The following is a 24,795-nucleotide window of genomic DNA, read 5'->3' as shown; positions in this document are numbered from 1 at the left end:
CTTGCTAGAGGTATCAGGGTAATCCAGGGCCATGCTTGATCTGTGGAGCCAGAACTATGGCCGATGCTGAATTTCTTGGCTGCCTGAGACTGTTTGTGACTCTCAGCAGTCAGCTTCCTAGGAAATCAGCCCTGACACGGTTGACAGAATGTTACAGTGGATTCTGTTATCTGGCGTGGTGCGATCAGGGAACGGAACACATATTCGAGGTTTCCAGAGATTTACACCATTTGGATCACCATTTTTCAAAGAATTAAGAGAGAATATAAAATATACTAAATGTATAAAGGTTGTTGATCATAAAATCATATATAAAGAAAGTTGTTCTTTATACCTGAGTCATCCTAACACCGGAAACGTACAGCTGTGATTGATCTGAGAAGTCATTTAGTCCCGATTCCCTTATTTTCCAGATGAAAACACTGAGGATTGGAGACATTAAGGAACTTGCCCGTAGTTCCAAAGAAGCAGAGACAGGTCATTACCAAACACTGTCCCACAGTGACTTCTAGAGTTCTCAGACAAGAAGCAGGGACCAGGAAATCACTCTGTCTTTGGCTCTAAGGGCAAGAAGGTTGTTTGTCCCTAATTTGCTCCAAGGATTATAGCCTCTGATGGGCTGTGACTGAGTAGCTTCCACTATAGGCACTGGGACCTCCTGGGGTTCTAGAAATGAGAAGGAAAGAAGGCCATAGGAAGTCCCCGCTCAAGGAAGGGGCAGATTTGTCACGCCGTTAAGCCTAGACTGGTCACGGAGAAGATGGTTCATCAAGGGCCAAAGGTGGTAAACAGATTCTGAAGAGGAAACCGAGTTCAAACAAAAACTGTGATCAATCCAAGGAGGCAGGGGAAAGGTGAAATGGAATAGTTCGGTGTGAAGGTAAACAGTAAGGTATTAAATTTGACCCAGAAGCCTCTCAATTTACAGCACTTGCTGGTGAATGCTTATAGTTGACTTTGTGTGGTTCCAGATTCCATCAACACCCCTTGACTGTGTGGCAGTCCTTGCCTCAATTGCAATAAACAGGAAAACATAAAATGCTATTGAATTAAGATTTTTTAGCAGAGAGAATTCAAATTAAACCAGCATTCAATACAAGTAGGAGAGGGAAGACACTAAGGAAAGAGTGAAGAAAAGCACACTGTTTTGCCCTAGGACATAGAAGCACACATTTATATCTGAAAAGGATTTTGGCATTCATCGAGTTCAAAGCTCTAGATGAGGAAACTGGTTAAGCAGGAGAAATGACTTGTCTAGCATCTTCCAAATTCTAAGTTGAAGAGTGGGAATTTTAATTGACTCCAAATCCAAAGGCTCTTTCCATTGTACCACACTGTCCTTCAACAAGGGTTCACAACAGAGTTTGTGAATTTGTTTTTTTTTTTTTAATTTACTATCGTATTTCATTTGTAGTCTTTTACATTTTATTTGATGCATTAAAAACTTTCTAATAAGGGATCCACAGAGTACACAGACTCCCAAAGGGATTCCTGACACAACAACGATTAAGAATACCTCTTCCAGTGACAGTACTTATGAATTTTAATTCTAGGGTAGAAGAAATTGTCACACATTTGTGGTCTGTCAAATGCCATACTTGTGCAGTATAAGATCTTTTTATTTAGCATCTAAATCTTCTGTCCTCTATACTAGATCAGGAGCATACAGTGCCACAGATCCTGGAATGACTTTTAAAATTAGTAATGCTTTCCTTGATACTGAATTAAGCCAAAATTTTTTTTTGTAGGAATCTTATTAGGTTTGATTATATTTTTATGAGCTGCAACTGTTATCATCTCGCTAGATCTATTTTCCAATATTTATTTTTTTAATAATTGTTTTTTATTTTCAAAATAGATGCAAAGATGGTTTTCTACATTTACTCTTGCAAAACATTGCGTTCCAAGTTTTTCTCCCCCCCTTTTCCTTTCCTCTCCCCTAGACAACAAGTGATCCAATATATGTTAAACATATGCAGTTCTTCTATACATATTTCCACAGTTATTATGCTGCACAAAAAATCAGATCAAGAGGGGGAAAACAAGGAAGAAAAAGAGCAAGCAAACAACAACAAGAAGGTGAAAATCCTATGTTGTGATTCACATTCGGCCCCAAGAGTCCTCTCTTTGGATGTAGATGGCCCTCTCCATTACAAATCCATTGGAACTAGTCTGAATCTCCTTATTGTGGAAAGGAGTCATATCCATCACAGTTGACTATCACATAATCTTGTTGTTCCTCTTGGTTCTGCTCACTTCACTTTGCATCAGGTCATGCAAGTCTCTCCAGGCCTTTCTGAAATCGTCCTGCTGATCCTTTCTTAAACAATAATAATTTTCCATAAAATCCCATTTCCATAAAGTCACATGTCAGAACTTCTTCAGTCACTCTCCAACTGATGGACATCCCCTAGTGTCCAGTTCCTTGCCATTACAAGTCCTGTTACAACATTTTTGCCCACGATAGTCCTTTTCTCTTTTTTATGATGTCTTTGGGACAAAGGCGGGATAGAGACATTGCTGGATCAAAGGGTATGCAGAGTTTGATAGCCCTTTGGGCATAGTGCCCAATTGCTCTCCAGAATGGTTGGATCATTTCACAATTCCTCCAACAATGTATAAATGTCCCAGATTTCTCACTTGCCTTCCAACATTTATCATTATCTTTTTCTGTCATCTTGGACAATTTTCGAGGTATGTAATGTTACCTTAGGGTTATCTTAATTTTACATTTCTCTGATCAATAATGATTTAGAGCATTTTTTTTCATATGACTAGAAATGTTTTTAATTTTACACTTGAGGAAACTGAGACAGCTAGTATCTGAGATTAGATTTGAACTCATATCTAATTATAGGGGCACAAACTTAATGATACATTATTTTCAAGAGAGAAACAACTGGGCTCTGTTAGGGAAATCTTCATGAAGATGATGGGTCTGGTGTGGTGCTATTTGAAAGAAAGGAGGAGGAAGGCCTTAGGCTAAGGCCGTCTCTCATGAGAAGGCTTGTGGCTAGCAGTGTGTCTCATTCACAAAGGCATCAATGTATTTGCTTAGATGAGCCCCCCAATAAGAGAAAACTCCAGGATGGGATCAAGGCCTCCAGATAGAAAGCTTGACTAGATAAATATTTTAGTGAAAAATAATTATATTATATTATATTATATATATATTATATTAAACATAATAAATAAATAAATAATAAAAATTTAAGATATTTATATCTCCTAGAAACATTTGATATATTGGAATAAATACTATAGTACTAGACTATATATATATATACACACACACATATACATATATACATACATATATATATATATATATATATTTTTTTTTTACCATAGGTTAATCATATTAATGTAGCTTGTAAGATTAATATAGAATAAATAGAAGGTAAGTATATAGGGGAGGTCACTAGCAGCTGAAGGAGATAGCAACAATAAAACACTTCAAAAGAAAACATAATACATGGGAAAGGAAAGCTGGAAAGTGGGTTGGCTGTTCAGGGCCCTAGAACTCTCTTTATCGATCATATTACACGACAATCACATCTGGATTCATCCTCCATGTGCAACGGGCAGTCTATGAGACTCTGATTGGCTTCTTATAGACTAAGTCATATCCTCCCATGAAAAGAGGGATGAGACCATATGCAGGAGACAGAGTGGATGGAGCCTTCATGACCTTTACAAAGCTCCAGAGATGCCAATACTAGACTTGCCCAAGAAGGAGCTATATGTAAGCCCCATCACTGACAGTGTTCTGAGGCAGCCATGTCTAAGGGCAAAATCAATCCACATGGACTGCTGCTTTTGTGCTTGGGGACTACAGCTGTGGAGGGATCGTTAAAGGCTAAAGCTTTGTAGATAGTGGTGGTCATTAATAATCACAAGGTCACCAGAATTTCCTCATGGAAAGAGACTCAGACTTTGGCCAATATCACCAGCCTGGATGAGATTTGTGCAAACTAGTTTATCAAAAATGATTGTTAGTCCCTTGACTTTTAGCTGTCCTGACAAACACAGAGAGTGATCTGCTAGTAGACAAAAGGTCTCCTAAGACATTATTTTCTCCTGTTTCAAATGACCTTATCAGGTGCTCTAGTTTCTATCTACCGAGCTTGGACACACATGTTGTATAGAGAAGACTTTGCCCTGGGATCTCAGGATAGTTTGACAATTCCATGAGTGTTTTGATGTGGTTGGAGGTAGAAGCTAAAAAGGAGATTCCTGAATTTTGCACATAGTAGATACTTTCTTCAGATTTGTTGAATTAAATTCTGTGGAAGGTGACACAATTAAAAAATAATAACCCTGGAATATATCTAGTGGTGTGGATGACTGGGCTAAGTTATTAGACCTTTATTCTAAGCTTCACTCTACCACTAATTAGCAATGTGACCTTGAATAAATGATGGAATCTCTCTGAGCTTCAGTTTCCTGATCTGTAGAAAGATTAGGTTAGAGGAAATGACCTTGAGGTCCATTACACATGAATGCAAGAGTCAGATCCTGGAGCTCAGGGTAGACAGGGTAGACCTTAGAGGTCATCGTGGCTGATCTCTCACTTCAGAGATGAGAAAGGTGAGACTCAGAGAGATGAAGCAAATTGAACAGAGGTGAGAGGTAGCTCTAGGTGTTAATGATGCTAGAGTCTGGGCTCTTCTCATTAAACCATACTAGTGTTCTGTAATTCAAAGACGCCCATGACATTTGGCCATTTTCCCTATTCTTTAGCAGGAGATGGGTACTTAGAATGTGGGACAGTAGAAGAAAGCTGGTATGGAAAGTTAAAAGATTGAGTTAATATTGGTGATAAGACCTTGACTATCTTCTAAACCAATTCCTTCCCTTTATAACATGTTCTACCATATATTTCTGCCATATTTCTCTATGTAGGTATCCTGCTAAAACTTTAACGTGTCAAAATTCTCTTTGTATATTATTCAGGTGTATATTTGTATATATACATACATACAAACATGTTATCTATATATGTGTATAAGTATATCTCTATATTTAAATATATACCTGAATAATGTACAAAGAGAAGTGTGATACTTTAAAGTCTTAACAGGATACATAAAATATTGTAAAATGTGTTATCTATATGCATATATATATATATATAATGTTGTAAAATTATACTATATGTTATATTTTATTAGTATTATTCTTTGAAAATAAAGCACATAAATCAATTTCAGGGGCCCTCATAAGAAAAGAAAAGGGATAGTAGGGGAGCAAGACAAGAGAAAAAAACAATTTCAGATGTAACCATGGATTCCCACCAGTGGCTAGCTCAGTCAGTGACCTGGAACTAGAGGGGTCCCTGGGCTCATTAAAAGGTTAGATGTTCAAAGAAAGATAGTATCTGATCCCACCACAGGAAACATATCTCTGCAGCCCAGACTTGAAGAATGGATGAATTTTCTCCTAGAAACATTTGATATATTGGAGTAAATACTATAGTACTAGACAATAGTATCATATCAAGGAATGTTACATGTTAAATAAACTTTCACTTGGGGGGTGAGAATGTATTTGGAGTACCAAACCAGTCACTTACAAACCTTGGGAACATAACCTATTGGCAAGCTGGGAACTGCCCTGAAGTAGTAGATTTCAAATTTCTGTGAAATATGGACATCTCTTTGGTACTAAACATCCCCTTTTTCTTTCTGTTTTATCAGGTTCAAACCAGAGGCAGCTATATGAAATATTTTGAACATAGATAAGAATTCCAAATTGAAATAGCCAGTTGAGAATCAGGACAGTTGAGCCACTGAAATGATTAAAAGTATAATCTGATCAGTTGAGTGTTGGAGCTACTGAAAATCCAGAGAATTGAGTTTTCTACCAGCCTAAAGTGTGGGGATCACTAGAAGTCATGACCTCTCAGCCCCTGTCCCTTTCCCCATTTCCTGCTAGCTTCCTTGCATCTTTTGTATTTATAATCCCATGGGAAGAAAGGCTAGAACTAATCACTGCTCAGCAGCCAATTAACCAGCGTCTGGGAAATAAAGATCCACCGTAGTTTGATTTATTGGTTTTGAGAGACAAATGAATCTCTCTGGGATTGTGTGATTTCCAAGAGGAGGTTGATATTATAGAACTATAGACTTAGAGCTTGAAGGGACTTAGAAGTCATTGAGCCCCAATCCCATCTTCTTACAGATGAGGAACCTGAGACCCCAAGAGATGAGATGATTCTCCCAAAGGTACTTGTGGCAGGCGAGGATTCAGACTCAAGTTCTTAGATTCTGAATCCAACACTCTTGTCACTGGGTGACAATTAATTAAATTTAATTTTCCTTTAATTAAAAAATCTTGCTACATCCCCAATCTATTCCCAGGAATATAGCTAGAAGATATCAGATCTGGAGTTAGAAAGATAAGCGTTCAAATTTAGCTTCAGATCTTTACTAGTTGTATTACTCTGGGCAAGTCACTTAATTTCCACCTGCTTTAGTTTCTTCATATATAAAATGGGAATAGCATGTAAAATGGTTATTTTTATTCATGGTTTTTATGAGGAAAAGAGATAATATATGTAAAAGGTTTTACAAACTTAAAAAATATAAAAATGCTATAATTATACTTTTATTATTATTACTGTCATCATCATCATCATGATCATTCTAAATTGATTATTAATGCCATGTATTCTTCTTCATGAATCTGGGAGTCTGATCAGGACTATGGGAGAACAGAGCATTGATCATATGCGAATTAATCTAACTGTTCTTTTTAAAACTACTTACTAACCAGGGTATCCATGTATCATAAAATGTTACTCATATGGCAAACCCAGTATTTCTTACAGTTCTGGGTTCCACCCTCTATGAAATGGTATAGTCCTATTTGTGCTTTCCCCATTCCATATCTGGGATTTTCCTTTATCCAATGAAGTTGGAGCCTCCCTACTTGGACACAAATAATCCTCTAGATTCCTCCATATCCTACTTGAAGCCTCTATGAATCACCAGAACTACCTTATAATAGAATAATGAATATGTGGGCCCTCTTTCTTTATTAAAGCCAAAGATGGAACCTGCGTCTGTGTTTTTTGGGATAAGGAGCTCTTGGTGAGTCATTTCCTCTGCCATGGGGTTCAGTGCTTTCTCTGACATCTATTTTTTATCTTAGAGAATTGCTTCCAGCCTTGAAAAGTTAAACATCTTGCTTAGAATCCAGTCACAATCTTTATATTTCAGAGGCTAAACTTGAACACAGGTCTTCTGGATCCAAGACTGGCTCTCTCTATCTCTTATTCTACACATCATTACCATAATGAAGTCATAGTCTTGCCAAAGGCCTACTCCGGCATTTCCATTTTGCACAAGGCCAGCCCCATCTTCCTGGAAATTAAATATGATTGCATTTCCTTCATTTTCAAATAGAGAAGCAATGTGATACAGTGAATGGAGAATTGTCCTTGGATTCAGGAGTTCCCAGGGTTGAGTCACCCCTCTTGACACATGCTGGATGTATGATCTTAGAGAAGTCACTTAATTTCTCAATTCCTTAGTCAACTTCCTAATTCTAGAGATTGCATTGAAAGTGTTGATCTTTACTGGTAGAGAGGGATTTTCATCATCTCTTAATACCCTACATTAATGAAATCTTGGATTCAGTTTCACACACTCACAACACACACACACACACACAATCTCACTACCCTATCCTACTCTATGCAGGAAGATGTTCTTTGTTACAAAGAATTAAAAGACAATGAAAGAAGGAGAGGAGAAAAAATAAAAGGAAAAGAGCTAGATGTTTGTTTCTTAGACTCCATGATTAGAACATAGGAAGAGGGTGTCAACTCCCACCATAGTTTTATCCCTTTTCTCTGTCCAGCTTCTGAAAGTTCTTTGTTTCACCATGGCGACAAGAGTATACAAAGCATGTGGGTCTGGGTATCTCAGAGCCAGGAGTAAATTCTGAACTGGACAGAAGGAGGAAGACAAAGGAGCCTTTTCAACTTTTTGTCAGCTAGTGGGAAAATGATAGTTGATTTGCTGTGAACATTTAAATGAACAGAACACCTCTGACAGTTCCCATGGTTTGTTAAACTCATTCACCCTGCCCCATACCAAATGGCCAACTCTGAACCCATCGACAAGTGACTCTTGGAGCTAATTCCAACTGCATTTTGCTCTCTGTTGTACAGTATTTCAGTGACAGAACCCAACACGTGTGTGTTTGGCGAGGCTGGCGGAGGTTAAGAAGGAGCTGAGTATTAAGTTAAGGTGGCTGAACAACAATGGAAAGATGATCCTTGGCCTTTTCTGATCCCGGGAGGAGCTGGGAATTGAGAACTCTGTGTGGTCTTAGAAATCATCTCCAGCTTCCCTCACAGGCTGCTGCTTCTTAGGAGAATCCCAGGGAAAGGCAGCAGGTACAGCATCATTTCTGAGTTTTTACTCTCCCATCTCCCTTCCTCAGCATGTCTCTGTGGTTCTGTTGAATGACCCTCGGCTCTAAGTGCCTTAGGTCATTGATGGGAGGAGTATTTATTTTATGTTTTCATCAACAGTGAAATAGTGGGACCTCAATCCACAGAAGCTGACGTCAGACCCAGGTCAAGATACAAGAGAAACCCACTGAAAGCCAGTCCCCCAAATTTTCCAGAGAAGCGGATGGTTCACAGCTGATCCAAGGTGAGAAATGACTTTTTTCTTCTATCCATCTCTCCTCATCTATTATTCCTTAAAATGTTGATATTAGTACCCTGACTGTCTCTTCATTTTGTCTCTCTTGCACAGACCCCACCAAATGCCCAAGAACTTTGAGGAGAACCAAGTGCTTTTGCAGATTTCATCTTGGCTCTGATTTGGAGAAACACTGGAGGATGGAGTCTCTGTTGAAAAAGCAACAGCAGATCTCAGTTCCAGCAGCCCTGAGATCCAGTCAAGAGGATGGGGGGCCTGAGACTCAAACCAACATACTTTTGAACTGGGACAAGTTGGAGAGCACCGGCAAACCCTCTTCTTGACATTTAAAATCTTGTATCATAGTGTATAAGTTTAAAAACCAAACAAACACCCGAGTGTTACCTGTGTTTATTTGTAAAGGAACAATCCCCGGTTCTGAAATGTTTGATGATTTTGCCTTGTTTATGTCCCCTGTTTTTTCACCCAAGAAATATCAAATAGGAAATCACAATAACAATGTGATTTTATCTTGAAAACAGCTTTACAAAGGCCCTAACTTGGAAAATTAGGGTCCTTGAATGAATTTTTTCAGGGTCCCTTGACAGACCTCTGACCGCAAGGATCTTATTATTGTCTGGCATAGGGACACCTGAATGAATTAAAGAAAGTCTCAGGAAGCTTTTGTTCAGGGATGTAGTTGTAACTGAGCTCATGAAATAAAGTCAATCTTGCCTGGTCCCTGGTCTACAATCTTCCCTTATCACTGCTAGCAGCTTACAACACAGCCATAGGAGCACAAATTATACAAGCAAACACAAAAACAGACATACAGTGAAAGATCTCTTGGTAACTTAATTTCCTGGCTCTGTACTGGTCTGACACGGTTTCTCCTGGCTCTCTTGATCTCCATCCCATCAATATTTTCAGTTTTGCTGTCACATTATGAGATGGCTTAGAACCATATAGTTCTGACTCCATTTCTAGAAGGAAGCTCTTCACAATCTCAGCATGGCAGAGAGGCTGGTCCCTTGTCCATATTCTTGGCTGCAGCTCTTGCTTCTTGTTCCATGGAGAATCGCTTTACCTATCTCAGTGTGCAACCTCTAGTCATTGATATAATCCTGTATGATCAGTCCTGTAAATGATTTGAGTAATGCTGTTCCTAGGGATGTCTAGCTGAAAACACATACATTTTCAGGCATTAGCTTATTTCCAGGAAATGCCCGAGTCATATTTGGTCTGAACATTCAAACTGAGCTGGGTTATCAGCTGGAGTTTGAAATCTGCTCAAACATGCATGGTATTTCAGGTTTCTGTACGATATGTAAAATGTTCTGCACGCTGTATTAGAACGGGGCCCAAATTGCTGTCTGTGAAATGTGATTTCTGTCCAGTCTTGAAGTTGGGGTGGTGGTAGAGTAATTATACATAGAAAAATTGACTGCCGGTCTACAGAACATAAAGCACCGAGTCAGTATGGTGACGTTTGAAATGTCGATTCCTAAGACAAAGCTGAAAGGCGATATCTGTAAGCAATAACGGCTGCTCAGGCCTTCGCCAAGATCCCGGCTCATTTAAAAGGGTCCTTTCGGAAAGAGTCAAGAATAAGGAGTGATAGGATTTATGGAAATTGTGGTTGTGCTGACTTGCATTATGTAAATGTGCCTGCTTTACAATAAAACACATTTGTTTTCTTTGGCAATGAGATTTCTGTCACCTTCCTGCAAGCCGTGTCCTCAGTTGCTTTGTGGGGTAGTTGCCTGTGAGCTCAGCAGTGGCTGACCTGCCAAGGGCATGGCTAAGGGATGTGGGCCTGCTCCTTCTGAAAACTCTGGGGCACTCGGTTGTCCAATTAAAAACCGTGCCATCGGCTTGAATCTTATTCGAGCTGAGAGGAATTGTTGATAACATTTAGTCCAACCCACTCATTTTAAAGCTGAAGAAGCCAGAGACTGCATAAATGAAATGGATCTCCATTGTCTAGCCACTAGTTAAATCATGGCACTGGGCAGTAGAATTTTCAGTCCGGTATCTTTCCTGATTCAGCTTAAAGAGTTATCTGCAATTTTTCATTATCTACTTCTATTTTGCCTTCTACTGCTGGGGGTAATTGTGAATTGACCCATGTGAGTCACAGGAAATCAATAATCCCTTTGGCTCTCTATATGAAAGTTTACTGAAAAGGGTGTATGACTGTGGGTTAGTCATTAACTCCTTCTGTCTGTTAATTTTTGTGTTCTGTAAACCTAATACTTGTTATATTGGTGTAATCTTTTGTAATTGGCAAAATGAGATGACACACATATGAAAGACACTGCCATTGTAGATAATCATGTATGCAAAGTTAGGTCTGTCATGGTCCATGCAAGAATTATTAACTCTGAGTCCATCAAGTTGTTTTTAAAAGTATTTTAAAATTCATTGTTTTTATTATTATTATATCTTATATTATTAATGATATATATTATAATAATATTATATTTTAAACTAGTTCAGTGTATGTGATTTCCTTTGTAACCTAATGTATTTTTATATATTCAAAAACATTCTGGAAAAGGGCACATGGGTCTGCATTAAATTTGCCAATGGTACCCATATCTCACTCCCAAATGATTAAGAACTTTTGGGGGATCTAGGGCAACATATTCACCTTTGTCTGAATCTTCCCTAAAAATTTGATCCACGTTAGGAATCGGATCAGAGCATTCCTCCATCTTATGCCTCATTGGCCACTAAGTCCTTCCTTGAACTGCCAGTTTAATCCAATAAGCAACGAACTGCTAAACACCTAAATGTGCCAGGCAGTTTGCTAGGTTCTGGGAAACAGAGACAAAGTGAAGAATAGTCTCTGCCCCCAAGGAGCTGTAGGTAACATTAGGAAGATTGGTACCTTTATTAGGATGCTTGGAATGAGCCCCATCTTGGAATCCTTTCAAGGCTCATCCCAGATGCCATCTTATATAGAAGAACTGTTTAGACTCCCTCGGTTGTTAGGAACCCTGCTACCCAAAGCTTTTGTATATTTACTTGTCCACACCTATATTGCTTTTCTTTGGTAGAATGGAAATTTCTGAAGGGCAGGGACTTTCTCACAGTTTTTTTTTTTTTTTCTATCCCCAGCATAGCATACAGTAAGTGTTTGATCTTGTTGATGTACTGAATCCAATAATGTAACAAAACATTATTTGTAGTAATAATACATGCAAAATACTTCATCTACACATTAAAAAAACCCAAACAACAGTATATTTAAATCAACATCTGACTGAGTGACTAACCACTTCTGCAGCATTGTAATTTAGCTTATGGATACTTTAGATAGCTCTAATTATTTAATGGCTATTGATTTTTCTACATTTCAGGCAAACAAGCATTTATTTAACAATTACTATGTGCCAGTCACTGTATTAAATCTAGAGATACAAAGAAAGGTAAAGACAGCCCCTGCCCTCAAGAAACTCACCTTTTAATAGTGGGGACAATATACATACAACCATAAAAGTATGACATGGCCAGTAAAAATAGGAGGTAATCTCAGAATAAAGCACTGGTGGGCATGAGGGATCAGGCTTGTAGGGAATTGATTGAAATCGTATTATGAAGGAACGAAGGGAGTCAGGAGAGAAAGATGAGAATAGAAGGAACAGGAAGTATATCTGTACCTAAGTCGGATTATATTATAAACTTGCTAACACTTTTTCTGTACTCTGACTTTTCTCTTACTCCTTAAACAGGGGTTCTTCATTTGTTTTTTTTAAATGTTAGTAACTGTATTTCACTATAATTGGACTCTTTTGTACATATGTGCACACATGGACACACATGCCTACATACGTATTCCTATATATTTTATATTGATGCAATTAACAATATGATTCTGAGAAAGGGAATACCAGACTGCCCAAGGGGTTCAGGACATTAGAAAAAGTGAATCCCCTCCCCTGAGAAGGACTACAAATCAGGCTTTGGGTGAGCTTGGATAAACCAATCGATTCAGTCATCTTCCTAAGTCCCAGTGCTTCAATATATAGTGTCTGCTCTACTCAAAGTAAAGCCTCTTTTCAGGAACTGTCTCTGTGGACTTGGTTGGACTAAGTACTTTACAAATATTATCATCTCATTTACAACAACTGTGTGAGGTAGATATTGTTACTATCTCGAGGATACCTGTTGAGGAAATTGAGGCAGAGATTATGTGGCTTGTCTGAAGCCAGATTTGAACTCAGAAATTCCTGACTCCAGGCTCAATATGGTATCCACTGTGCCACCTAGAAGCCTCTGTATGTATACATAATATATGTATACATATAAGAAATATATATTCCCATGTTCCCTCATTTTCCAGTGCCTTCTTGAGCTGCAATCTCATGTCCAAATTTTTCTCTCTTGTCATCAAATCTGTTTAAATTCTGAACCAGATCTTCCCAATATTCTCTGAATACTAAAATTTTTCAGCAAAACTTTGTTAACTTGCTTCAGTTTTGGGACATCAAATTCACTTCTTTTTCTTGCTAATGATTCCCAACCATCAGTTTCCTCTGAACCAAAAAATAATTCTCCTTTCAAGTGCCCTTGACATATTTAAGGCCACTTTTATCACAGAATGGTCTTGCTTCTCTGATTGTATCTTGATGGCGATAGTCTTATATTAAATTGTTGAGATCTAACTGATGAGGAGACTATCCTAACTTTTATTTATGTCTTGGATGCCCTCTCTCATTGACCTACATTTCATTTTCCAATACTGATTTCTGGACTTTAGCTTCTCACTGACCAATTTTTCATTTGACTTTTGAGTAAATTCATCATGTATTATTCTAATCAGGCCATAGAGATAAATTTCCTTCTTTGTGATTATGGTGATTTTACATCATACTGTTGTGACCTTTGCTTCCCTACTTTCTTTTTCACTTATAGGACAATTTTGTCTACATCTCCATCTTGCAACACGACCGCTACATGCTTCTATCTTTCCGTCTTTATTATCAATATTATTTGCTTATTGTTCTTGATTTAACACAAGAGGACGTTTTATAGCCGGATGAGGCTGAGTTTTTCCAGAGCAAGTGCCCCAGAGTACAATTGTACTTCCACGCTCAATTCTTCATGTTCTGCCCATCAGCTTCTCAAAATCTGCCTGAGACTGGTACATATCAATGTCAAGAAGATGCTATTTTATCTCCAGGCTGTATATCGAGCCATCACCTACTCATATGAGTATAGCCTGATCTTCTTTTTCTGATTTTCCTGTTACTTTTTTTTTCAAGTTGAGATTGTTCAGCATTCAAGTAGAGGGACATCAGGCTTTTTTCCTTTATAGCTTACCAACGGAATATGTGCCATGGCACCCTATTGATGCCAAATCATCTCTCTAGTTTTTATAAAACAGGTTTGCCATGTGAGTCCAGTATTTTGGAGTAGCCTTTAAACCCAGTGCGTATCCAAAAGGTGACTCTCAAAGGCATCCATTAAGCTACTTATCATTTCTAACTCAAACTCCTGCCATTTCTGTTGTGATTCTGTCACGTTGTTGAATCACACTTCCCATGTTTGTTCCCTGAAAAGAACAGGGTGCTTTCCTAGAAAAGCTTCCCAACTCTGACTTAAAATTTTCCTCAGCAAAGTTAGATTTGATTTTGGCATTTACCAAAGACATTGTGTCCTTGTTTAAATAAGGAACTCTGCCCCTTACTTCATTTACAAGTGAGTTACCTTTTTCTGATTTAGAACTTCCTTCGATCTTGTTTCCAGGTCCTCCCTCCCTCCCTTCCTCTCTTTCTGTATATTTGCTTTTCTCTCTCTCTCTCCCCCCTTTCCCCTCCTCTGTCTCTGTCTCTCTCTCCATCTTTCTATATCTCTTTCTCTGTCTTTGTTAAATTCTATACTCTCTTGACCAGCTCTTCCCTTGCAAACAGGAATGTGTAAATAAATCCCCCAGTGTCATTTCCTATTATCAGTATATCCAATATTTTGGCATAATCCAATAGCTTAGTGTTTTACAGATGCCAAATGGATTCTCCAGCCCTGACCTTATTGTGAATTACCCCAGTTCTTTGACCTTTCTTTTCCATATCCTTATTTTGATTCCCTACATACTTTCTCAAGCCAGGAGATCTCAATGAATTTTGTTTCCAAATATGTTTTCTAAATATATCAACCAATCACCACTCTTCTAAATAGGGATAACATCAATTTATATTCAATAAACCAATAATTCTATTGATTAATCATCAAACCTGCAGTCTATATCATGTTAAGTAATAAAATAATAGTGATACAAATTAACATGAATCAAATGACACAATAGAAGAGGCAAGTTGAATTTATTAGTCATCATCATCAGCCATGAGAAAAAAAGGCCTGGACAACAGGATGAGCATTTTAGCATCTATTTCATTGATTTCATGTCATTTAGCCTGCTACCTTTTTGTCGTCCTGAGCTTTAAAGAAATTAAGGGATATATTCTGTTGTTCAGTCTTTTCAATTATTTCTCACTCTTTGCGATATTATTTGAGGTTTTCTTATCAAAGATAATGGAATGGTTTGTCATTTCCTTCTCCAGCTCATTTTACAAATGAGGAAACCAAGGCAAACAGGGTTAAGTGACTTTCCTAGGGTCACACAATAAATATCTGATGCCAGATTTGAACTTGGGAAGATTCTTCCTCACTCCAGTCCTGGTACTCTATCTACTTTACCACCTAGTTGCCCAAGGAATATATTTAGGAATTTATTAATTACTGAAATGGAAAATATTTTTTTAGTCAGTTAACTCTGAGTCTCTCTCTAATTTGTGAAATAATATTTATAATAAAGTATTTAATACTACTCTTTATTGAATATTTAATGTATTCACTTTATATATCACTAAACAAACATTTAATTGTATTTCTTTAAGGAACTGAAGCAATGCCTTTTCCACTAAGCAAATGCTTTCTCTCTCATTTCTCTAGTGATTTGTATATATGCACATACATATGTACACAAATATAAACACACAAACAGCAAAGTTACTGGCCAAATACTTTATTATCAGGATAGTTATGATGTAGATATTAATGATTATTAATAGAATTTTAGCTTAAAGAAAGATCAAAATTATAATCACATTTAACCTTTCCCCCCTGTTTTTAGATTCTCGTTTCTGAATCACAGTTCCACTAGCTTCTCTGGTAGCCAAAATCTTACCTGCTTAATTTTTTCCCTCTGTTCCTTTATATTTTTTTCCTCCAGATATCTTTCCAGGACTATTTCCCTCTCCAGTGTCCTTACTTCTGATTCCTTAAGGAATTTCCTTTATTGTGTTTCTTAGATTAACATAGATAAGAGTTATAATAGTTCCACTACCAAAAACAAAACTCTCAATCCATTCTTTCTGTTGCTTCACATGATCTCTTTTCAGTGATCAGCTATGATAGTTTTTTTTTTTTTTTTAAGAATGACACTTAGAACTTTCAGTCTTCCACACACTCCTGATAGAAAGATATTTAAACTATAATTACTTAAGTTTCCAAAAACTCCCAAAGTGACAATTTCTATGGTCTCTGAGAAACTATTGAAGCTCACTTTAGAATGAATTAAATTGAAGGTGCTTACATTCTATTTCCCTGATACATAATAACTTTCTAAAGTGTCAGGCCTTGACAGGCCGATGGATGTTTGCAGGTATAACTCAGTTGCTTTAAGTCAAAAAAGTTTCAAATTTTATGAGTGATAAGAATATCAAATTCATTTCCTCAGATGATAACAAAAGGCATACTCCTCAGACTTTCTTCTCATGTGTGTTAAGGAAAGGGAAAAATCCCAGAGTCCAGACTCTGGGAGATGTTACAGCATGGAAATCTTGTTGTTATGGAGAAAGTTCACAGGTCTTCCCATCATTTGCCCATCAACAGACGAGACTATATATGATTCCTTGTTGGAAAAAAGTGTGCTCTGTACTACCTGGGATCTAATATGCTTGGATAGTCATTTTGTCATGGAATTTTTATAAGAACAATATGTTAAGTCTGAGGAGAGGAGAGACCTGTTCAGGGGTTTGTATTTTCTGGTATAATAAGCCCAAAGGGAGAGTTGTAGCATAGTTCTGTGATATGTAAAATAGAGGTGAAGTTAAGTTGCAAAGAATTCTTTTCATTCTTTTGTATAATAAATGTCTTTCTCCTGGTCTTTAAAAGTAAAAACATTCCTCCTTGCAAAGAAATGTTGGGTTTTCACATATTTGATTTCTCGAGTTTATTTCTGAATATACCATCAACTTATGATAGTATTAACTCAGCAACTTGTTGCTGTTATAAGTCATTTGACAGTAGACAACGCTTTTTGGGAGGAATATTAAGAGCATAGGGATTATAAGATTATATTATTAGAGCTAGAATGGACCTTTGGGAAAGCCACCATCCTTCCAGGCTTATATGACCAGGTCTGAACAAGGTTAGTGAAGTTGCTTATGTCCACTTACTACCATGGACAGCAACATAGTCTATACTAAGCTCTTTGAATTGTCAGAGCAGATCTAAGAGTATTAACTTGGAGTAAGTGGGAAAATGAGTTCCCTAATGAATACTATATAGTGTCTATTCCAACATAGTAACTTCATGAACACATTGTGAGAGTAATGTCATTGATAATCACATTACAGTGAGATCCTTCGATGAAAGTTCCATGTTATTATTATGAAGCCATAATCCCAATAAGAATATGAAAGTTCCATGTTATTATTATGAAGCTGTAATCCCAATAAGAATATAAACTTTTCAAAGGCAGGGAATGTTTGGATTTTTAATTTGCATTGCTATCAATTGAATACTATGCCATGTATATTGTGTTTAATAAATATTTGTTGGTTGAATTCTCTGGAGACTTACAATGCTCTATGGTACTATTTGTCCTTAATCACAATAGAATATGAACTTCATAAAAACAATGAGTATTTTTGTTTTTCTTTTTGCATCTCTAGTGCCTAGAATAGTGCATGAGCACGGCAAGTGCATAATACAGAATTGTTGAATTGAATTGGATTGGATCCAAGATAGATCCATTCTTATATAAAATTTAGCCCCATTTTGAGCAGTTATCTTAGTTATTTCAGTGTTGTGATTTCCTGAAGACTAAGCAAAATGTTTCTAGTGAGCAGGAGAAAAAGCAAAAGGAGAGAATGAGTGGGGGGAGGAGGAGGAACCAGAGATAGAAGAGAACATAATGAGTTGTATTCAGCTAATGAATATTGATTCAGATGAATGTTCTTGAACTTCCTATCAAAGGGCACTTTTAATCACCCCCACTGTAATTGCCTCTTCCTGGATTTCTCCTGTTGGTTTCTCTTAATTGCAAGAACAGCTCATTGTCCCTTTGGCAGGGCCATAGTTATTATATATCATAGTTTATACCTAACTAGAAATTTGTTTAGATATCTAGGGATAGATAATTATAGCAGTAACAGAAATGGAAAAATACTTCAGCCTTACTATGTAAGTCAAACTGACTGACTTTGATCTTGGATTTCCAGCCTTTTCCAGCTATCAACTCTTCTTCATTTCACTGTTAAACTTCTAGAAAGAATGGTCTATCTTTATTTTTTTAAAAAATTCCAATAGTTTACTATTACCTAGAAAATAAACTCCTCACTTCTCCACAACCTAGTCCCAATTTCTCTATCCAATCTTATCCTCTACTATTTTCAAATATGATTCTCTAATGCAGCAATATTAATCTACTCATCATTTCCAAACATATCAAGGGGAAGATTATCATTTTGATCATTTTTTCTGATGTTTTAATTATATTTTGGATATAGAGACCTGAGCATGTTTATAGAAAGAGAGGATCCAATAGAGAGGTAGTAGTTGAAGATGGGAGAGAGGAAATGATCATTGGTTTGAGATCTTAGAGAAACTTGTTTATAGGGGATGGAATAGTGAGCATTAATGAAATATTGAGTTAAGTTCTGGTTACCAGAAGCTAAGATTGACAAAATGTGAATTCTTTAGGTCAGGAATTTTTTCATTTTTACATTTGTCATTAGAGTGTAACACAGTACTTGCCACACAGGAAGGTATTTAACAAACACTTGTTCATGGATTGACTTTGATAAACTGGATGACATCCAAAGGAAGGTTTGACAAAAGGTCTCTGAGATCATTCTGTATGAGGATTAGTTGAAGGATATAGGTGTATTTACCCTAGAGACCAAAAGACTGACTGAGAGAATCAAGAGAAGATTCTCTTCTTCTTGAGAATAAAGGGAAGAAATGATATCTGCTTGAATCTTTCAAGAGGATGAGGGATTAGTTCTGATCTGCTTGGTCTCACATGATAAAACTAGGGGTTATGGGTAAAGTGGCAAAGAAGCAAATGCAAACTTGACATCAGGTATCTCCTGTATAAGATAAATGAATATGGAATATTCATCTAATATGGAATAGCTATTCTTTAGGGGTATGTATGTCTCCATGCAAAAACTATAGGAAAAACTATTAGCATACTATGGTAAATTGTTTTTTGAGTATTGTTTGAATAAGGTATCTTACAGCTCTGAAATTCTGTCTTTCCATGAGGGTTACCCTTGGTAAATAGAGCCATCTTATCTAGGGAGAATAGTGAGAGTGATAGAGGCTTAGAACAAATATCCTGAGGACAGGGATTTTTGCACTTCTTTTTCTTCTTCTTCTTTTTTTTTTTTCTTTTGCTTGGAACCTAGCACAATGCATGGCAAACATTAAGCACTCACAGAATGCTTGCTGATTGATTGATTCCTATATCACTTTAGAAAAAACAATAACAATGTATGTGTATGCATGTGTGTATATATATATATATATATGTATTTATATATGCATTTATGTATGTATGTATATAAATTGCTTTTCTTTAGGATGTAAACTCTTGTCCATCAATTCTTCCCCCCCCCAATCTCCCCCCCCCCAATCTGAAGTACATCCTCTTATCTTGTTGTGGGGTGGTTATAGCAGGGGGTATGTCTTCCTAGATGTTTACCAAAGTGACAAATACACTGTCATCACCCACTCAGTCGTAAATAGCCATAATAAATAGAGGTGGCAGCTCACATTAATAAGACAGTGGAAATGCTGTGGAAAGAATTATATGTTTTGGAGATGGAGAAGGTGAGGTGGATTAGGGGAAAAAGGAGAAACCTGAATGTGTTTGTTATTTTGTTTGGCATTTGAACTTTTAACAGATGGGCAAGGTACTAAGGTCCTCAGCCTCTTTGGGAATCTCCCATTCAAATATCTTCCAGATACCCAGCACACATTATTAGTGGTTTAGAGTTAGCCATATTCAAGGTAGTACTGGGACTGTTGTGCCAGATCTAGAGACAGGAAGGTGATGGTCTAAATCTCTCTGTCATAATTAACTCATTAACAACAACCTTCTTAAAGTACTTAAAAATTTGCAAAATATATATTATTTGCTTTCATTTTTACAATCAACTTGTGTGGTAGATAAGGTGCTATTATTTCCCTCATTTTACAGATAGGGAAACTGGACTTAGATAAGTGAGAATTTTTACTAGACTCAAAAAATTAATTAGTATTTGAGGCAAGAGTTGAACTCAGATCTTGTTGACTCCAGATTCAGCAGTCTGACCACTGCACAGTCAGCAGTTGTGATAGTTGGAGACCATCATGTAAGGCTCAGTTTGTTCACAGAGATCAAAATAATTCCTAAAAATGATTGTCACAAGGCTCAAATGAGAGCCTCATATATGTTTGTAAATATATTTTACAGACTTTATAAAATGCTCTATGAATGATCCTTACCATTATTATCACCAAAGGGACTAAACCTGTGATCTAGGGACCTTTAAAATAAGTGTGCTGCCTGTAATATTCCAGGTTGGCATCTTTGAAAACTACTAGTCTTCTGGTGCTTTGGACTGGAGTAGTTATGTGATTTGCTCAGTATCAGTGTATGTCATGTAGTAGTCAGTGTATGGCATGATAGGACTAAACTCGGTACTCCTAGAGCTCTAATTTGTACAGTACAGAAAGTACTCAACTCGGAATCAGAATGACTTGAGTTCAAGTCCTTTTTTACTTTCCAGCTGTGTGACCCTGGGAAGCCACTTAAATCTTTCTCAGCCCCAGTTTCTTTATCTATAAATTGGAGGTGATAATAGTACCTATCTCAAAGTGGTCAAAAAAAATCAAATGAAATCATACATATCAAGCATTTTCTTTTCATTTGTTTTCAACTTAAAGAAAAAACAGGAAAAAGAAAAAAATTTCCATGTGCCCAGCAGAACAGGATTAACATTTAGAGCAATAAATTTCCATTTCAAGCAAGTCTATATAATAAATGCTACACATTGTGTTCAGGGATGTCCCTCTTTTTTTGCTTCCTTGTACTTTTTCTTTTGTCCTCTACTGTGTACTTTTTATTTATTCTTTTACCTCTTTTCTCTCTCCCCACCAAAAATTAACCACACATGCATGTATACACATATGTACATATATACATCCATTTACATGTACATAGCTATACATACATATACATAGATATAATCATATACATATCTACAAATATACATTCATATGCATCTATATAAGTCCATACTATATTTATTTGTCCTCTGTTTCTCTGAAAGTGGATAACATCTTCCTTCAAAAAGTCCAAGTCTTTCCATATTTTTCTAATTCTACCAACTCATCATTTGTTCACTACAGCAATATTTCAATCTTAAACTGTATAGTTAAGTAGTCTAAAACAATATTAATATGACTGACTCTAATGTTCAAGCTAGATTTCTGGAGATCCTCTGGAGGGACCTTGGTCTCAGCAGGACAGTCATAACTATCTTGTTGATAGAGTCCAAAGAATATAATCCAAAGTCTTTATTGTCTTTTACACAGTCTGTGTCTGTCATAGTCTGACCCAGTCTCAGTCTGACCCAGTCTCTTCCAGCAGTCTGATAGTCTGCCAGTCTCAACCAGTCTCCCCCTGAGTCTGACTTTGTCCCCAATTTAAATACCCTATTATAATTACATCATTACAGTATACTCAGTATGTGTGAATTAGAGAACCATTACATCGCCATATTAAGTACTAAGTACATATGTGAACTAGAGAACCATTGTCTCATCAGTTCCAATGAGTTAACGCCTTGCTTCCAGCTCTCTACAACTGACATGTAGTATTGTTTCCCTATTTTCTCTTTTGATTAAGTCTATTTTAACTTTAACTTTATCTGAAATCTTCATCACTATGTTGCTTTTTTACATAATAAATCCCACTCCTAATCTTTATTTTTTGTTTATGTATATCTCTTATTTCCATACACTCTGACTCCTCTGGGTTAACTTGCTCTCCTATTACTCAACTTATCTTCAGTCCAAGAATCTCTTCCTTATCTTTTTCTCCACTGTTTCCCCTTATGCTCTTGTTTCTAACTGAATTCAAAAGACTTTTATAGCCTTCCAAACATATACTCCCTTTATCCCATTCCCATTAATCTATATATCTTATTCCATTCCCATTAAACTACATACCCTTTTATATCCCACTCCCTTATCCTATATCTTCACTCTCTTATTTCTTAATAAATTTTATTCCCTTATAAATGTATGTTGTTTTCTCTTTAACCCAGATCTAATGGCAGTAGAGTTCCCTCTAAAAATTAGTAACGTATGTTCTCCTCCCTCATTATCAACTTGGCTCCTTATTTCTTTTTCAATTTAGAAGATTGTTATACTCTTCTAGAGATGTTGTTTTCTCTTTAACCCATTCCCAATGAGAATAAGGTTTCAGAACTTCCCATTTAATTCTTCTGTCAGTTCTTCCTCTCACACCTCATTTATATAATTACTCTTTTTATCTTTTCATACACAGTTTTTTTTTTGTAGAATCATTTTATATTCAGCTCTATCCCATCCTTTCCTTCAAATTAACAAATTATTAATGACAATCTTAGGTACTGATTCCATTCCACATGTAAAATAAATAATTTGTTCTAATCAAGTTCCTTGTAATTAGTCTTTAGTGTCTACCTTTCTCTGTTTCCCTTGGAATATGTATGTAAAATTTTCTATTAAATTCAAATCTTTTTGCAACAAAATCCTGAAAATCTGGCAATTCACTGAATGTCCATTTTTCTTTATTCAGGATTATTCTTAATTTTGTTGGGTATGATATTTTCTGCAGCAACCAGTTTCTTTAATCTTTGACATACAAATGTTATAAGATCTGTACTCTTTTAATTAGCTGCTTCTATATCTCATCTGATTCTATTTGTGGTGCTGCTGTATTTGAATTCTTTTTTCTTGTTACTCATAATAGTTTCTCCTTGACCTGAGAGTTTCAAAATTTGACTATGACATTTTTATACGTTTTCCTCATAGAATCTCTTTCAAGTAGTGATTGATTCATTTTTTTTCTATTTTTATTTTACTCTCTTGTTCTAACACTTCAGGACAATTAATTTTTTTGTGTGTGTTATAGTGCCAAGATCTTTTTTTAATTGTAGCTTTCAGGTTTAAGTTATTCTTAGTTTTTCTCTTCTTGATCTGTTCTCCAGATAAGTTTTTTTTTCTTATAGACTGTTTCACATTCTTTTATTAGTTATTTTAAAAAATTATTTCTTGGTCTTTTATAACTATTTTGATTTCCAATTGTCAAGGAATTGTTTAGATTCTGAATCTCCTTTTCCAATTCATCAATTTTCATTTCATAATCCTTTTGCTTTTCTTGAATTGTTCTTATGTTCCCTCTAAGTCTCTCTAATTTGATTTTTAAAGTCTTTTTTGAGCTCTTCTATGAATTATTTTTTGGGCAGGTGACAATTTCACATTATTTTTTGTTGTAGGAGAGGCTTTTTTTTTTTGCTTCAGTATCCTCCTCTGAAGATGAATCTTAGTCTTCTCTATTTCCATGGTAACTTTCTATGGTTGGATTCACTTTCCTTTGCTTGCTCATTAAAAAAAAAATTATAACAGTTCATTATTGTAATCCATAGTGTGGTAGGGAGGATGATGCCTCTGGTGTCAGGTCCTCTTTTAATTCTCTCCTCTGACCTGGCACTGAAACCAAAAACTCTGCCCTCTTACAACTTTTTGTAGCTTCCCTAACTCACTGCTTCTCTATTCTCTATGAAAATACTGATTGCTTCTTGCTCAGGACTGCACCTCAGCAGCACAACTAGGTCTGGTGTCCTCTTTTCAGGAGAAGTTCCCTCAATCTTCTACCACTCAGATGACTACCGTCCAGTAGGTGAAAATTCCTGTTACTGGGGCTGAGACTACCTCCCAATCCAGCTAGCCCCAGAGCTTGCCCCTTGCTGTTTTAGCTGAGAGAGTCTGGAGATATTTTCACTTTACAGGAGCCAGACCTCCATCCTGGTATCTTTCTTCAGATCTTCTCCAGATGTCCCAGGAGGATCACTCGTTCTGCCCCAACTCTTGTTTATTTTAACATGCTCTATGTTTGCCCCAAGACTCTATGTTGTATTGTTTGTGGGGGAAATCTGGTGAGTGTGGAATTTTTTGACCTTGTTTGCCTCCTTCCCAGAATCCTCTCCTTATCAAGCACTTTATTTAAAGTCTATAGGCATAGTAGGTGGTATTATTCTTGACTTTGGAGCTACCTCTCTATCTAATAACCCTGCTGCCTCTTTATCATTATTATTTATCATCATCTACTATAAAAGTGTGGGATGTATTTCCTCCTACATCCTAAAATGCTTCTGTACTCATTCTCTGATAGGAGGCCGATCCTGCAGCTGTTCTCATGTGAAGTGAGCCAAGGGATTATCCTTCCTCTCTGAGCATGATGTTTAGGGTCCTGTGTCAAGTAATTTAGACTTGCCCTTTAGGAGCCTTTAGTCCTTCTTCAAATCCTTCTTCTCCCTTTCACTATATTTTCCTGCTCTACCAGAGCCCTCCTTCCCCAGTGTTTTCATTCTGCTAGCTAGCTGCTCTGAACTTCCCACTTCGGTTTTATGCATATGATTTCTCTTCTTGGCTGATGTCTTGGTTTGTCCAATTCAGAGGAATCTACAATATAGCATGAGCCTCTTCACTGCCAGGTATTAAGGAATTTAGTGTGTAACACAATGCCTGGCACATAGTAGGTACTTAATAATAAGTGGAGTTAAAAATCTGCCCCTGCTCTCAAGCA

The 24,795-nt window shown here is 36.7% G+C and overlaps 1 protein-coding gene and 1 long non-coding RNA gene across 12 annotated transcripts in view; both read left to right on the top strand.

Moving 5' to 3' along the window:
- The window catches only part of RBMS3 (RNA binding motif single stranded interacting protein 3), a 1,470,243-nt gene that overhangs the window by 216,661 nt on the left and 1,228,787 nt on the right, over positions 1-24,795 (top strand). The window lies entirely within an intron of this gene.
- LOC127564910 (uncharacterized) lies at positions 7,681-10,365 on the top strand. Of its 2 annotated transcripts, XR_007954389.1 has the most exons (4): positions 7,681-8,071; positions 8,180-8,407; positions 8,546-8,669; positions 8,775-10,365. It is a non-coding gene; the product is annotated as an uncharacterized LOC127564910 (long non-coding RNA). The 2 variants fall into 2 exon arrangements; XR_007954388.1 differs by having other exon boundaries at positions 7,698-8,407.

This window comes from Antechinus flavipes, chromosome 5 (genome assembly GCF_016432865.1).
Source record: "Antechinus flavipes isolate AdamAnt ecotype Samford, QLD, Australia chromosome 5, AdamAnt_v2, whole genome shotgun sequence".
Taxonomy (NCBI): domain Eukaryota; kingdom Metazoa; phylum Chordata; class Mammalia; order Dasyuromorphia; family Dasyuridae; genus Antechinus; species Antechinus flavipes.
The sequence above is the reverse complement of the archived record's forward strand: the minus strand, read 5'-3'. Positions and strand labels throughout refer to the sequence as shown.